Raw genomic sequence first — 14,640 nt, 5'->3', positions numbered from 1 at the left:
ACCTGGGATGCTATGGCGTGAAAGGAGGTGGTGGGCACACCTGCCTCCCCCCCCCACATGACCCAATGAGATGCCACTTGAGGCAACCCCCTCAGGCTGCCTCATTTTAGGGCCGGCCTTAGCTAGACCGGTCCCTGTAGCCTCTTTTCACCCTCCATTCCAGTGATGGAATGTCCCTCGGAATGCTCACTTCAAATACACTGTATAGGAACTGATGACTCACAGGACCTTAGACCACCGGAGCGGACAGGAAATGAGGCGGCAGGAACAGGTCTAAGAGCAAGCCAGCTGCAAGGTTCGGGAGAATATAACTTTTATTTTAGCGCCCTAGACAAAACAAGCACTTAACCCTTGCAGTGCAGGTGTAGCGCAACAACAAGGGTTAAGATTTCATATGCCAGGAGAGGTAGTTTAAAGCTTAACTTTGCAATCAGCAAATATTGTAGAAATATAAGAGCCATGTGTATTGTTACTTGTATCTTGGTGTGCTTTGTGTATTTCTTGCAGATCTGGGCAGTAATCCACTTTGCCTCTATGCAGGAGCTTCCTGCATCTCTCTCTCTCTCCTTGTGCAGGGTGACTGCTCTTGTATCCGCCTTCCTGCAGTTTTCTCCAGGCAGCCTGTAGGGGGTGGAGCTGCTAGCTGCTGGGCCCCTCCCACAGCTCTGCTCTCTGCACAGGCTGTGTACAGTACAGTGATAACATCACTATCTGGACCGGGAAAGGCATTTTGTGCACACAAAGAGGGTTATATAGGAATATATTTGAATAAAAGCTTTGGTGCCTGGAGTTTAGCGTTAGGAAATATAACTGGAAAGGCCTTCAGGAGAAAAGGGGAAAGTGTTCTGTTGTTGTCACACACAATCAAAATGTCTCCCTGTAAAAAACATAGCACATGCTTCCTTTTCCTGCTTCCTGTACCACTGAATGGCAATAAGGAGAACTCATCAGATGAAGAAATTGATACTTTCGGGCGTGTCAATCTATTAGTTCCCCCACTACGCTCAGCGGTTCCTCCCACCAACCCCTTTGCCACTACAGGACACAGTTGTCATGTAGAGAGCAGCGGATCAAACCACAAAGTTCAGCAGAGGACCAGGAAATCATCACTCCTTGAATTGTCAGCTTCTGGAGAGTCTTCCACCAGCCAGTTCTCTTTATCAGAGCAGCAGGAGAATAATTAGGGGAATGAAGCAAAACTGAAGCAGACAAAATCTGGAGCAGTTGCCCATGGCAACCAATCAGCTTCTCATTTCAGTTTGCTCAATTAGGATTTGAAAATGAATGGCAAAAGCTGATTGGTTGCCATGCACAGCTGCTCCAGATTTTGTCTGCTACAGTTTTGATAAGTTCCCCTCAATGTGTTTTTTACAAGGAGATGAAATTATTCACAACTGGATTTTTAGCAAGAGAGTTGCTTCACTATGCATTACTTCACACAATAACGGGGTGCAGCATGGCAGCCCAGCCAATTTAAAGCAAGCAGTAAAACAAACATTTTCCTTTGTGGTACTGAAACACTAAGGCCCCAGTCACACCTAGGCGTATTGTAATATGCGCGTCTGTCGCGCGTTTTTTTTACCGCGATTCGCGGTAAAAAAGTCGCGCGACCGTCGCGCAATTCCAAAGGCTACTTGGCTGTATCCCAATGGAAAACGCCCGACAAAACAGCCCAAAGTAGTCCCGGGACCTTTTCAGGCGTGGGCCGTTTTGTAGGGCGTTAGGGACGGGCGGAAATACGGCGAGGTGGGAACGAGGGCATTGACTACAATGCAATTTATATTTTTGACCGTTTTGTAGAGCGTTCGTCGAGCGTAGAACGCCCTACAAAACGGTCAGGTGTGAACGCAGCCTAAAGTCAGAATAGATCCTAAGTGACACTAAGGGCTTGTTCACACCAAGTGCAGAGCAGATGCAGAGCAGTTACAGAACGGATCAAAACTGCGTCCAATGTATTCCTGTGGTATTTTGGGCTCTAGTTCACACCACAGTGTTCAGTTCCAGAGCATGTGGAAAATCTGCAGAAGGCACTATTTTTTCTGCTCTGGAACGCACAAAAAAGCGCATGCCAACACATCCAAATGCATGCAAGTGCTCTGGAACGCACTGGACTACACCTGAAAGCCCATTTTAGGCAAAAAGAAAAACGTACTGGAACGCATCAAAAACGCGTCAAAGCGCACTGCATATGCAGAAACTCATCCAGATCTATTTAGGGTATTAAAGCAAGTTATGATAAGAATGAAAGCTTTTTGTGCACAACATTATCAGGGCTATTAACAAAAGTGTGAAGAGTTTGGAGAAGGCAGGAGAAGTGAACAATCTAGGACAACATAGCTGGACTGGAAAGTGAGCTGAATTGGAGAATTTTTCCAGTTCAGCTATGTTGTCCTAGATTGTTCACTTCTCCTGCCTTCTCCAAACTCTTCACCCTTCCGTGAATAACCCTGTATGTCATAGAACAAGGGTGGGCAAACTGCAGCCCTCCAGCTTTTGTGCAACTACAACTCCCATGAGGCACTGCAAGATTCTCACAGCCACAGGCATGACTCCCAGAGACAGATGCATGATGGCATATGTATGGCATATCATATTTAAGAATAAACCTTTTGAGGGGAAGAGAGCACTAAGCTGTAATTGTTGATGGTGATCTATTTTCATATTGTACTGGTTACTGATTGTGTGACCCCATTATGGTTCTATCTGTAATGAAAATATTTTAAAAGAGTGATAGAATAAAAAACATTTTCCTCTATATTGGAGTGTTGTATCAATGTAGCACCTGAAACGTTCTTATTGGTGCTGCTCTGTTAGTTAAATATGATCACACATTTTATAAATAATTTTATGTATAATGCCGGGCCATGGGCCCTGTATTGTACATGATGGATCCAGCAGGATTCCGACCCCCGAAGCCAAGGCAGGGAAGAGGCTGTGGGTGCCAGTCTTGGAGCTGCAGTAGTGGGAATCACTTAAGTAAAAGTCCTTCACACAGACAAAAAATAGCAGTTACCCTTGCAGTAAAGGGGCAAGGGGAGTTGTTTTTTTTACCCCGAGTTAGGCTTTAAGTGTAAATAGAGTGAGGAAACCTCTGTCAGGTTATATTTCTGTCTTTGTGCCCACTGGGGAGATTCACCTTCTCAATTTGTCCTGGGGAACATTGACACTGTGCTAGGAAGTGACAGGGAAATCAAAATTTTAGCGTTTTCAAAGGATGAGGAGGTGATGGGAACTCTTCCAATAGGCACACCTGTTCCAGTGACAATTGTCTACCCTTGCTTTGGAGACATTTCTTTTTTCTTCCTGTTGTGTTTCTGGGACAGCAAGTGAAAGGAAATCACGAGACTGAGGAATACAGACAAAAAGGGGCAAATTGGCTGTGCCCTCTTCCAGCAAATTGGCCTATGCTTCTTCTTCAAACACCTAAACTCACACACATGCAGAGGTTGAACTTGATAGAACTTTGTCTATTTTCAACCTTATCTACTTTGTGACTATGTGTGGCTCTTCATTATGCATATGTCTGTTTTGGATTTCTAAATGTATGTGCAGTTTTTTTTTTGAATTATGAGGGAGTAATTTTGTGTATTTTTATTACAATTCATTCTTTTCTTTCTTCCATTTTGGCTCTCACACTGACACCGGATCCAAAGGTCGCTCTACTCAACCTGCCCCCCAAAGAACTTACACATAAACAACACAAATTTTTACTACATGGTCTTACCGCGGCTAAATAGACAGTGGCGAAATCATGGCAATCCCCCACTCTGCCTTTTGCGGAAGTAAAGCGCAGACTCCAATGGTTCTTTATTAACGATTGTCTCACGGCATGGTTGACCGATAAAGTCCCGCACTTTGAACAGATTTGGGACCCATGGATCCAATATCTACAGACGCACTCATTTGATGCTCGTCTGCTGACACTCTGACCTTGGAGAACAGGCACTCACCCCCCTACCTGTACACCAGGAATGGACCACCTCTACTTTACATCACTCCCACCTCTACTTTCCTACTCTATTCTACCCTCCTTTCTATCCTGCTCTTATCTTTTCCTTGACCCTCCTCACCCCTGCACCAGATTGGGGTGGTAGAGGGTTTGTATTTGTACTTTTTTGTCCATTTACTTTTACCTTTGTTGGATTCAAGTTACAAGATGTTGCTCAGTTGTGCTGGATTTCCGGTCTGTAACTACAGAACACTGAATGATGCTACGCATTGTTACTGTTAGCAGCGATCTCTTTGGCAGTTGTGTTCACTGTGGAATGAAAATGCAATGACCTTTACATGTGTCATAACTTATGTCTGTAAACCAAAGCTATACTTGAAAGTTTAACTGTATTGGAAAACAACTATTGAACCAAAATAAAAAATTGTCATTATTTCTACTGTTAGGGGGCAGTCTCTACACATATGTTAATAGTACTGAGTATAAGGCCTCCTCAGACCCAGGGCAGGTAAATGTAAGCTACCCCCGAGTATGTGCCACAGGCACTGTGATGTCTTGAGACATCCAGGTTCTACACATTTACAGGTTGAGAACCTTCATGATCTCCTTCTGCTCTCTACAGGTTAGCACTGGAGCTGACACCGCCATTATGTTTCCATCACAAGTTTCTTTGAAACCTTCTTAGGCAAAGACTTATGTAGCACTACCCATTGCTGTTAAGGCTAGGCCGGTTTTTTATTAAAGTTGTGAAAATAGTCCATTACTATAGTGTGGGTATGAGGAAAGATGAGAAATATGTTTTCTTACTTCCTTTTCATGTGGTCCTTCATTTATACATCAGCTCTGGGATGACTGCACTTATCTAATAAATATGTATTTGATATAAAATAATGGGCAAAACAAGCAGGGACATTTTGGCTTGTCTTTACTGAGAACTTCCCCCTATAGTTTCCTGTTATTCTTCATACAAGGGAAACACATTTTTTGCCATAATTAAGCATTTTTCTCACTTTGAAAGTGTCAAAACCACAACTTAAAAGAAGAGAGTCTCTTAAGGGGGACTTTTCAATAAATGTACAAGTCTGCATCACTATCTTTCTATACAGCAACAGTATAATTTTTCTAGAAACTCCTACCATTAAATCAGTCCTTGTATTCCTGGAATTAACAATACCCGAGCTATGATTATTTTATCTGTCTGCTGCAGGTAGGAGGAGACATTTCTTGACTCTCCTTGACTTGAAGAGAACAGGGAGGCGAAAAAAACAACTTCCTGTGTATCATACGTGGATAAGCATGCACATAGAGACTAACATTGCACTACAGTGCCATCTACAGCTCAAAAGACAAATTACAGTCAGTAATACAATCAGTATATGCTGTTGCATTTCCAATCGACACAAGGTGAGGGGCTGCAACAGGGCTGATGTGTGTCAGACATTTGTGAAAAGGACCAGGAACTACACAGGCAGCAGAATTTACATGATTTTTCTTCTCTGAGAGAGCATCTCAGTACAGGAAGTGCACAGTGACCCTGGATGATGCCTAAACAAAGATGGTGCCATCCTTCTGAAGAGAAAAGCAAAGGGGGGGGGGGGGAGTACTGTGATCTCTTTGAGAAGTTATTAATACATGGAAGTGATACACTTAGGCCCCGTTCACACTGAGCGATTTATCGCGCGGTAATTCCCGCGATACCGCAGCTATTTACCGCGCGATATCGCTCTCCAATGCAATCCAATGGGGCTCTGTCTGTAGCTGTCGCGGGTCGTGCGTCGCTACAGCAGGACCCTTTTTGGAGCGGATTTTGCCACGATTCTAGCTTGCTCAATGCAAGCATTTGCGACAAACGCGCGATTTGCAAGTCGCTCAATGTGAATGGGGCCTCATACATTATTTAACAAGTGTGTTCTATTCAGGGATCTATTTATAAATCATTTGCAGAACCCTTTGTCCTGTGAATATCTGTGAACATTTGTTTTGTGCAAATAATGACAAAAACGAACATTCTTAATATTTTTTTCTCCGCAGGAAGCATGTACTATCATGTAATACTGCGTTATGGCCACTAGATGGAACTGGGGAGCAACTTTGCAGGTCAAACGTATTGTCATGTAAAACTGCATTATGGTCACTAGATGGAGCTGAGGAGCATAGGAAATAAATACTTACATCAAGTGGTCATAATGCAGTATTACATGACAATGCATTTGACTTGCACAGATGCTCCTCAGTTCCATCTAGTGGCCATAATGCAGTAACATACAACAATACATTCGACCTGCAAAGAAAATATATTAAAGAGGAACTTTACCCACCAATTTAATGTCTTCCTCTTCAGATCCTGTTTTTGGTGATGTGACTTGCTTTTAACCATGTACATGACTAGATGTGATAGCATAGTGTAATATGTACAGAGAAGAAAAAGGCTACCCTTGTATACCCGTATAATGTCATTAGTAAAAATGGTTCAGATGATAAATAGCAAGTTCTCTAAAAAGTCATTCTTTGTTTTTACTGAAGTGTGGCAGGATAGAGCTGTGCCATCGGGTAACGTCAATCAGGGAGCTACTATGGATATCCAACAAATGCTACAGCTGTTCTAAAGTCAAGAAAATTCAATTGATTTACTTTTGTATGAGTTCTCTATAATCCACCTGATCAACATCTACAATACAAATTCAATACTGGAGGGTTAAGAGGGCCTGTTTGTGAGAGCTTACAATCTACTAGGAGGGGCAAGCGATACAAAAGGTATTCATTTTGAGGGATGAGCTGATGGAAGAAAAAAAAAAAGTACAATTATTATGTAGTGGTGGGATAGGGTTCAATGAAGAGATACGCTTTCAAGGATTGCTTGACGGTGGACAGAGTAGGAGATAAGTAGACAGGTTGGGGTAGGGAGTTCCAAGAGGATTGGAGAGACTCTGGAGAAGTGCTGGAGATAAGCATGGGAGGAGGTGACAAGAGAGCTGGAGAGCAGAACAGAAAGTCTTGAGAGAAGCAGAGAGGATGGTTTAGGTCGTATTTGGAGATGAGGTCGGTGATGTAGCTTTGCGGCAGAGTTGTATGTTATTTTTATGTTATTGCATAGTATTTTGAATCTTATTTGTTGGGCTATAGGAAGCCAGTGGAGGGATTGGTACAGAGGGGCAGTGAACACTGAACAGTTGGTAAGATGGACGAGTCTTGGAGCAACATTCAGGATACACTGATGGGGTGATAGCTTGTCCCATGGAAGGCCAATGAGGAGGTAGTTGCAGAGAACTTGTCCACAAAGTTCAACAGGGATGGCTGCTCTTGATAAAGAGTGCGGGATCTCCTCCACACCATATGTCAGAAACAGAAACAAGAAAGGTGCCTTTCGCTCATGTGGTATTGTTGCAACAATAAACTTTAATTAAAAGCATAAAAATCTACTCACATTAGGATGACAGCAACACACATCCAAACAGCAAAGTAGGTGCTAGACATTTATGGTACCGCATCCAAGTCTGATGGTGACCGCAATGTACCTTGATGTACAGATAACCAGCAAACATATGCTACTTGCCAAGTTTGCAATGATAGTATGGCTTAACGCGTTTTTGGGGGACATGCCCCTTCATCAGAGCCCCCTGGACGTGTCCCTGAAAACACATTAAGCCATAATATTATTGAATCATGGCCCATGACCAGGCCAGGTAGACCCATTCAAATCAGGATCCCCGTCAGATCGCGGACACCAGGGAAATGCTCCAAATCCCCACTCTTATGTGAGTGTGCGCTCCATTCAGTTTCCTTCCCACAACCAGTACCCTTTGTGGCCCCCATCATCTCAGGCAGGGTACTCTGCAGCCAACTATTCCTACCATAAGGCCAGAACAGCTGCATTTTTCCCCTCTTGAACACTGATAAGAACAGATACCACACTTATCTCAGACGAAAGGTCGCGAAGCGACTCCTGGGGAACAAATGGACCGTACTACTCAGTGACTTCTGTTGTTTGTCATGTTTTTCATGAGTATCATACTTCTTACGATTGTGAAGCTTACTTGGTGAGTTGATATCAATGATGTGAGTAACGTAAGATTTAGTTTGAACAATGTGTATGTTTGTATTCTTTAAATTACATCATAATGTGCTAATGACAAAACATTTTTCTTGAATTTGCTCCTAGATGTCACTGTATAATTGTTCATTGATTTTGTTGCATAATAAAATATACCTTTAATAAAAACAAAATGTTACTATGTTATATGTATGTTAAAATAAGGATCTGGAGAAGAAAATTTGTACTTCAACTGTAAATAACTGAAGAGTGCAGTATTCAGTTTTATCACAAGATGGCATCGCTCTCCATCATAACAGCTGTGGAGCTTTAGGTTTTACAACTTGAACAGTATAATGAGATACTCGCATTAGGAAAAAGAAAAGGAATATTACCATTTAAAGGAATAATGATAAGATACTTTCATTAGGAAAAAGAAAAGGAATATTAACATTTAAAGGATTAAGGCACACAACAATACCTAAAACTCCACATGAGATGACAGTCAGCATGGATCTGCAAACTATATATGTCCTAATGTCCGTGTGCACAACCATGCATCTGCTCATTTATAGCACATGTACAGCATAATTATGGAGCTATTTAAGTGCAAGATAGGGAATCACTAGATTCTAGACCGGGTGGTGACTCATAACTATAATCAGTCAGGGTTTGTTCAAATGGACCAAAGGGAACCAAAAAGCTCTCCACTAAATCACTAAGCTACCACTAAGTACAGCAGAGCCTTCTTAAGGTATTTTCATGTGATTTCAATTCCAAAACAATAAGTGCTTCACTGTTTGAAGCAGAACTTAAAGCCAAACTATACTCATCTCCTCTTCAGCGATGCAAGGTTCGCAAGCCCGGGAGTTCATTCATCCCGGCATATGACTAATTTGGACACTGAGCTGTCCATGCACATGTAGCCACCAGAAAATAATGGAATGATTTGCCTGTTTGTACCCACTGGGGGGAATTTATCAAAACTGGAGCAGACAGAATGTGGAGCAGTTCCCCATGGCAGCCAATCACCTTCCATCTTTCATTTTCGAACCTTAACTAGATATAAGAGAAGTTGATTGGTTACTATGGGCAACCGCTCCAGATTCTATCTGCTCCAGTTTTGATAAATCCCCTCCACTATCTTTAACTAAAAGAAAAACACATTTTTGTGTATTGGTAGTAGACGTTTTGACATATAAATATAATCCTACAGAATAAACGCTAAAATAGGGCATTTATAGACTCTAATATTTCAAAAGTTTCAGAAATGCCCTATTGGGTGGTGCATGCAATCATTGCATTTCTGCTATTCAAACCCCACAATAGTGTCCCAGCCTATACGCAAGAAGTCTGGCTGACATGTACAATGGAAGCTGCGCAACTTCAGTGTGCAGGTCATCAAAATATTCACTGTATATGACACAAACTGCAGAGTTTATTCCACTAAAGAAGTTCATATTTTCTTTGGATAACATTTGTATCTACTTCTCCATATATCCAGTATCTATACCGGGGTAGGCAACCTTAACACTGCAGCTGTGGTGAAACTACAAATCAATTATTGGGCTGATTCTTATCTACTTCTCCATATGTCCAATATTTATACCAGGGGTAGACAACCTTGACACTGCAGCTGTGGTGAAACTACACATTGTTTATTGGGCTAAATCTTATCCTCTTCTCCATATATCTAATATATATACCAAGAGGAAGGACACCTTGGAACTCCAGCTACAAATGTTACCAAGCCACTGCATCTGGGAGTCATACATGTGGCTGTCAGGGTCTTGCAATGCATCATGGGATTTGTAGCTGGAGTGCCAAGGTCCCCTACCCTTGATCTATACTAAATTAAAAATGAAAGAAAGAATTAAGCAAATTGAATAAACTGTTCCAGCAGTACTGTTCTTCCAGAAACAGGGAACTCCTAAGTGATCACTGAACTAGAACTACATTTTGGAGAAATTGTAAATGGAAAAAAAGTCACTAAGTGATAATTACACCATATGTACAATCTTAAAACAAGAAATAAAGAACAATATAGATTGTCCCCATTCCTGTGCATACAGTAATTACAGTAGTCAAGAGTGTTCAACCCTTTCACTGCCAGTCCTTTTTACTGTTATATTGCACACACATGATAAGATGCGCATAACATTTACATTAGAGATCTGTAGAAGTGATCAGGTGGCTTTGTAGCCATCTAGTTCACTTCTCCAGACAAGTTCATGCTCCTTTTTGCAGCTGTAAGCTTTTTTTCAACACTTTGACTGTCATAATGTATAGAATATATCCTTGGCAATCAAAGGGTTTATCTGAATTGGTTTAATTTTTACTTTTTTTTTTTAAATAGTGTTTGTTCCTTTGGGCTTGTGAGGAGCAGTAGTGCCTAGAGCCTCCAGCAACAGGCTGGTAGTTTTAGGGAAAGCATGCTCCCTTTCTCAAAACCCCAGCCTGACATTTAGGTTAACACCATACAAAGGGGCCTAATTTGTGGTATTCCACGTTCTGGTGATACCAGGGCTGAATCAGCTAACATAAGGCTGTGGTCAGGTGGTAGGGGTGACAGAGGCAGTACACATGTTGCTGATTGTCTGTAACATGTTCCTGTATATATTAAAAGGTTCCAGCTTGCCACCTTGCATACCAGTCCAACCCAACTGGTTTCTTATTATTGATATACAGCACATTTGTGTATTTTGCGGTGGAATAGTGTGTTGTGTATGTACAGATCACGCACTCTGGTTCCTTGTCATGTGTGACTATAACATCCGATCTTGCTATTTTGATACTAAGGATGGCTAATTGGGTAGGAAGGGTGGAATACATCTGCTCCTGGATACCATTTCATGGAACAACTAGTGCATTGGGGCCACATGTTGTATTCCCTTATAGAGGTATATGTTCTCTTTCTCTGAGTTTTTTTCTCTCTTGGCATTCGGTAGACAATATATGTCTGAAACAAAGTCACACCGTCTAATATTTTGTTGGACCACCTTTAGCTTTGATTACAGCACACATTTGCTGTGTCATCATTGTGGAAAGCTTATCCAATGTCACAACAATTATTTCCGTCCAGAGCTGCATTCATTTTTCATCAAGATCTTGTAGTGATGATGGGAGAGCCGGAGCACTGTGTAAAGTCTTCTCCCACACATCCCAAAGATTCTCAATAGGGTTAAGATCTGGAATCTGTGATGGCCAATCCAGGTGTCAAAATGATGTCTCATTTTTCCTGAACTTCTCTTTCACAAATTGAGCTAGATAAATCCTGGCATTGTCATCTTGGAATATGCCCAATGTACCATCAGGGAAGAAAAAAATTAATTGATGGAAAAACCTGGTCATTCAGTATATTCAAGTAGGTAGCTGACTTCATTTCTTTGGGCACATAACGTTGCTGAACCTAGGAAACAAGGTTCTGGTGAAGGGGGCATGCCCCTGAAACGCTTAGACCTTTAGAACTCAAGGGGGCAGAGGATGCTGATGTGCTGTACTCCTTCAGACTTCCGCTGCTAGAGATTTTATACTTCATCACCATTTGTATGCTTTTAACCACCGACTTTCCTGTAAGTACATTTTTATTTGCGTGTTGTACAAATAAATTACACTTTTACACTATGGAGGCGCTCTGTCTTGTCCCTTGTTTCCTAGATCGATGGTCTTTTTGACCAGTGAGAGCTGCCTTTTGACTGTTTAAGCCAACTTCACAACCAGCCCATCTTGCAACCAGAGGCGCCGGTATTGTTTTTTTCGTTGCTGAACCTAGACCTAGTATGCAATGGAAGGCTCTGACCTATTTGCTTAGCTAAATTCAGGGTTTATTTATTTTTTTGGGACAGCCAATGTATTATTAAAGCGGAAGTAAAGTCGCAAAAGGTAATGTGAACTTTTGCCATATAATGTGCAGGTATGTACAGCTACGTCCACAATATGGCACTCTAACCTCGCAAGTGTGCTATTCACCAGCGGTGACCAATCTAGGCTGCCAGTCGCTGCTCCGTCCTCTTCTCCCGCCATCTCCCCCATTCTTCATTCACTGGGCTGACTCTCATTATTTAACTCCTGCGCATGCACACATGACCTACATCTCCATCAGCACCTGGATCAACTCCTGGCATAGTAGAGATGCTGGTAAGGGCCTGGGGTATTACATTGCATGGCACATGCACCGTTCATCGTACACAAGAAATAAGAAACCGCTAGAGGTGAGGGCAGCTGTTTTTTGGTAGAAGAGACTGCAGGTCTCTTCAGCCAAAATATTCTACTTTCTAGCAGTTTTGTTTGGTTTTTTTTAAGTTTACTTCCGCTTTAAATGCATATAAGGAATAGCTATAAAACTCAGAGATGCATTTGCCTAAGGCTGTAGGTAATGGAGATGTACTATATACATACAGTTCATTGATATCATACTACTGTCACAACTGCTGTACTCTATTTCTCTTGCAACAAATGCTCACAAAGACAAATAGTAAAGCAATGGTTATTATGCTGACATTAGATCTCCCAGAATTGCAGGAATACTGGATGTATAATCATAAAGGTTTTATCTCCTGTTCCCGTTACACTGTCTGCATTACGTTAATGTGAAAGTAAATACTGCTTTCTGAAGAGACAGCAATGCCTGAAAAACTAAATAATTAAACAGGTAGGGCTTGTTGTTATCTGTTTGTATCTCAAAGTTTAACTTTTAAGTTGTACTGGAGTGTACCTTTAAACAAACAAGGAAATTGGTGGATACACTAAGGGGTCTTTCCTTGATCCGCAGAACCATTCGACCTGCGAATCTCTGTGAATGTTTGTTTTGTGTGAATAGAGGCAAAAATGAATGTTCTTTGCAGGTTTTATTTTCAAATCGAATGTAATGTAATATTGCATAATGGTGTAATGAAGTGTACAGCGCTAAATGCCCTTCAGGAAATTAGATAACGGTAGGGATCATATGGTGTCACCTCCGTGTCAAGCAATCGTGAAACAGTGTATATATAATAAATATTTGTGTAAAAACTTATAGTACGTTATAAAATGTGTCAGCAGGTGTCATAAAAGGCGTGTCATACATGAACCTTATTAAATAAACAAAAATCTTCAAAGAACATGTGTCATATATGTGAAAAAAATATTATTGTGAAAAAAATATTAAATAAATAAATAAACATGTGTCATATATGTGAAAAATAAATATATCACAATATAAAACAGTCTGTGTTGTTTTCTTTCGAAAATAAGTAGAAGTATGCACTTATAATATAAAAAATGCACCCAAAGTTCTTAAAGCTCTCCGATCTTCAAAACAAAAAAAGCCCAGAAGAATGAGAATAAAAATCAAAATCAAAAGAAATGTCCAATATTATGAAGTGTCCAACGAAAAAACAATAGAAAAAAAAAAAGGCAGGCAGGTCCCCTATAGGGAATGCACTCACCAGATCCCTGATGGTCGAAAGCCTTTATTCTTATCCAATGGAGGCCGAAGATGTATGTCCTCTTCTCCCGTTTGGTGAAAGCCTCAGGCTACAGAACCCGCTTGCTTCTCCGAGGTGAAGGGATTACAATCTTTGTTGTTAGGTCTCCTCTATTGGGTATCCATCCGGACAAAGAACACAAGAAATGCGCTCATAGCCTAGTAAGTTCAACTCTAATGGGTCCAAAATAATAAATACAGACAAACAAGCGCTCTATAAAAATTCCATAAAAATCAATGTGAGTGCAAAAAGGACTGGAACAATGACGTAAAGGTAGGCCCGCCCCCCCATTCAAATAGAATGTAATGTAATATTGCATAATGGCCACCAGATGGAGCCGAAGAGCACAGAAAATACTTATTTCCTAAGCTTCCTAACTTTGTCTAGTGGCCATTATGCGGCATCACATTCTATCTGAAGGGAAAATACCTCCTCTTTACAGCAGAATTACAACTATATTCTGTTGAAGTGCAATATACCCATTCAAAAGAGGTTTTAGGTTGGGTAGGTTTCAGGAGGGTTTCTAATACTGGGCCTCCATTACACCACAGGATGCTACTTTGCAAAAGAAAGAAATTTAGCACCATTGCTAATCTCTTCAGAAGTGGATATCCTACAATGTTTAGTGAAAGGGCACTTCATAGAGGTGGAGGGCACTTCATATAAGGTCAATGACATCACTGCATCCTGCCCATTTGCTTACGTACAGCTGCAGGTGGGAAATTCCCTGTCCGTAGCTAATTGAGCTTGGGTAGGAGCTTCCTTCTGTTTTTGGAGAAGCTCCAGTTCTGTCCAGTAGGAAAAGCTGGCAGAAAATACCTTTTTTCATCTTATAAGAAAATGCAGCCTTCCTGCTCTCACACTGCAGTGCTCTGTGCTGGCATACCAAAGTTAACAGTTGGACGCCTTAGCACAAACATTCGTACATCGATTTGTATTGCAGAGAGGGAGAGAGAGGGTGTTTAACCAGCTCTGTTACCAAGTGTTGATTAATGGGTACAATAGGACCAAATCTGGTAGCTAGTTAGTTAGTTTTTTTTATCCCTATGCAACTTCTGTAACAGGAAAGTAAAGGGAAGGCTATGAAAGTGGGGGAAGGTTAGTATGGTGTCTGACTGTACAGGTGAAACTCGAAAAATTAGAATATCGTGCAAAAGTTCATTTATTTCACTAATGCAACTTAGCCGTCTACCATG

The sequence above is a fragment of the Nanorana parkeri genome, unplaced genomic scaffold, assembly GCF_000935625.1.
Source record: "Nanorana parkeri isolate BGI_ZX_2015 unplaced genomic scaffold, ASM93562v1 scaffold253, whole genome shotgun sequence".
Classification (NCBI taxonomy): Eukaryota; Metazoa; Chordata; class Amphibia; order Anura; family Dicroglossidae; genus Nanorana; species Nanorana parkeri.
Note: the sequence above shows the minus strand (reverse complement) of the source record.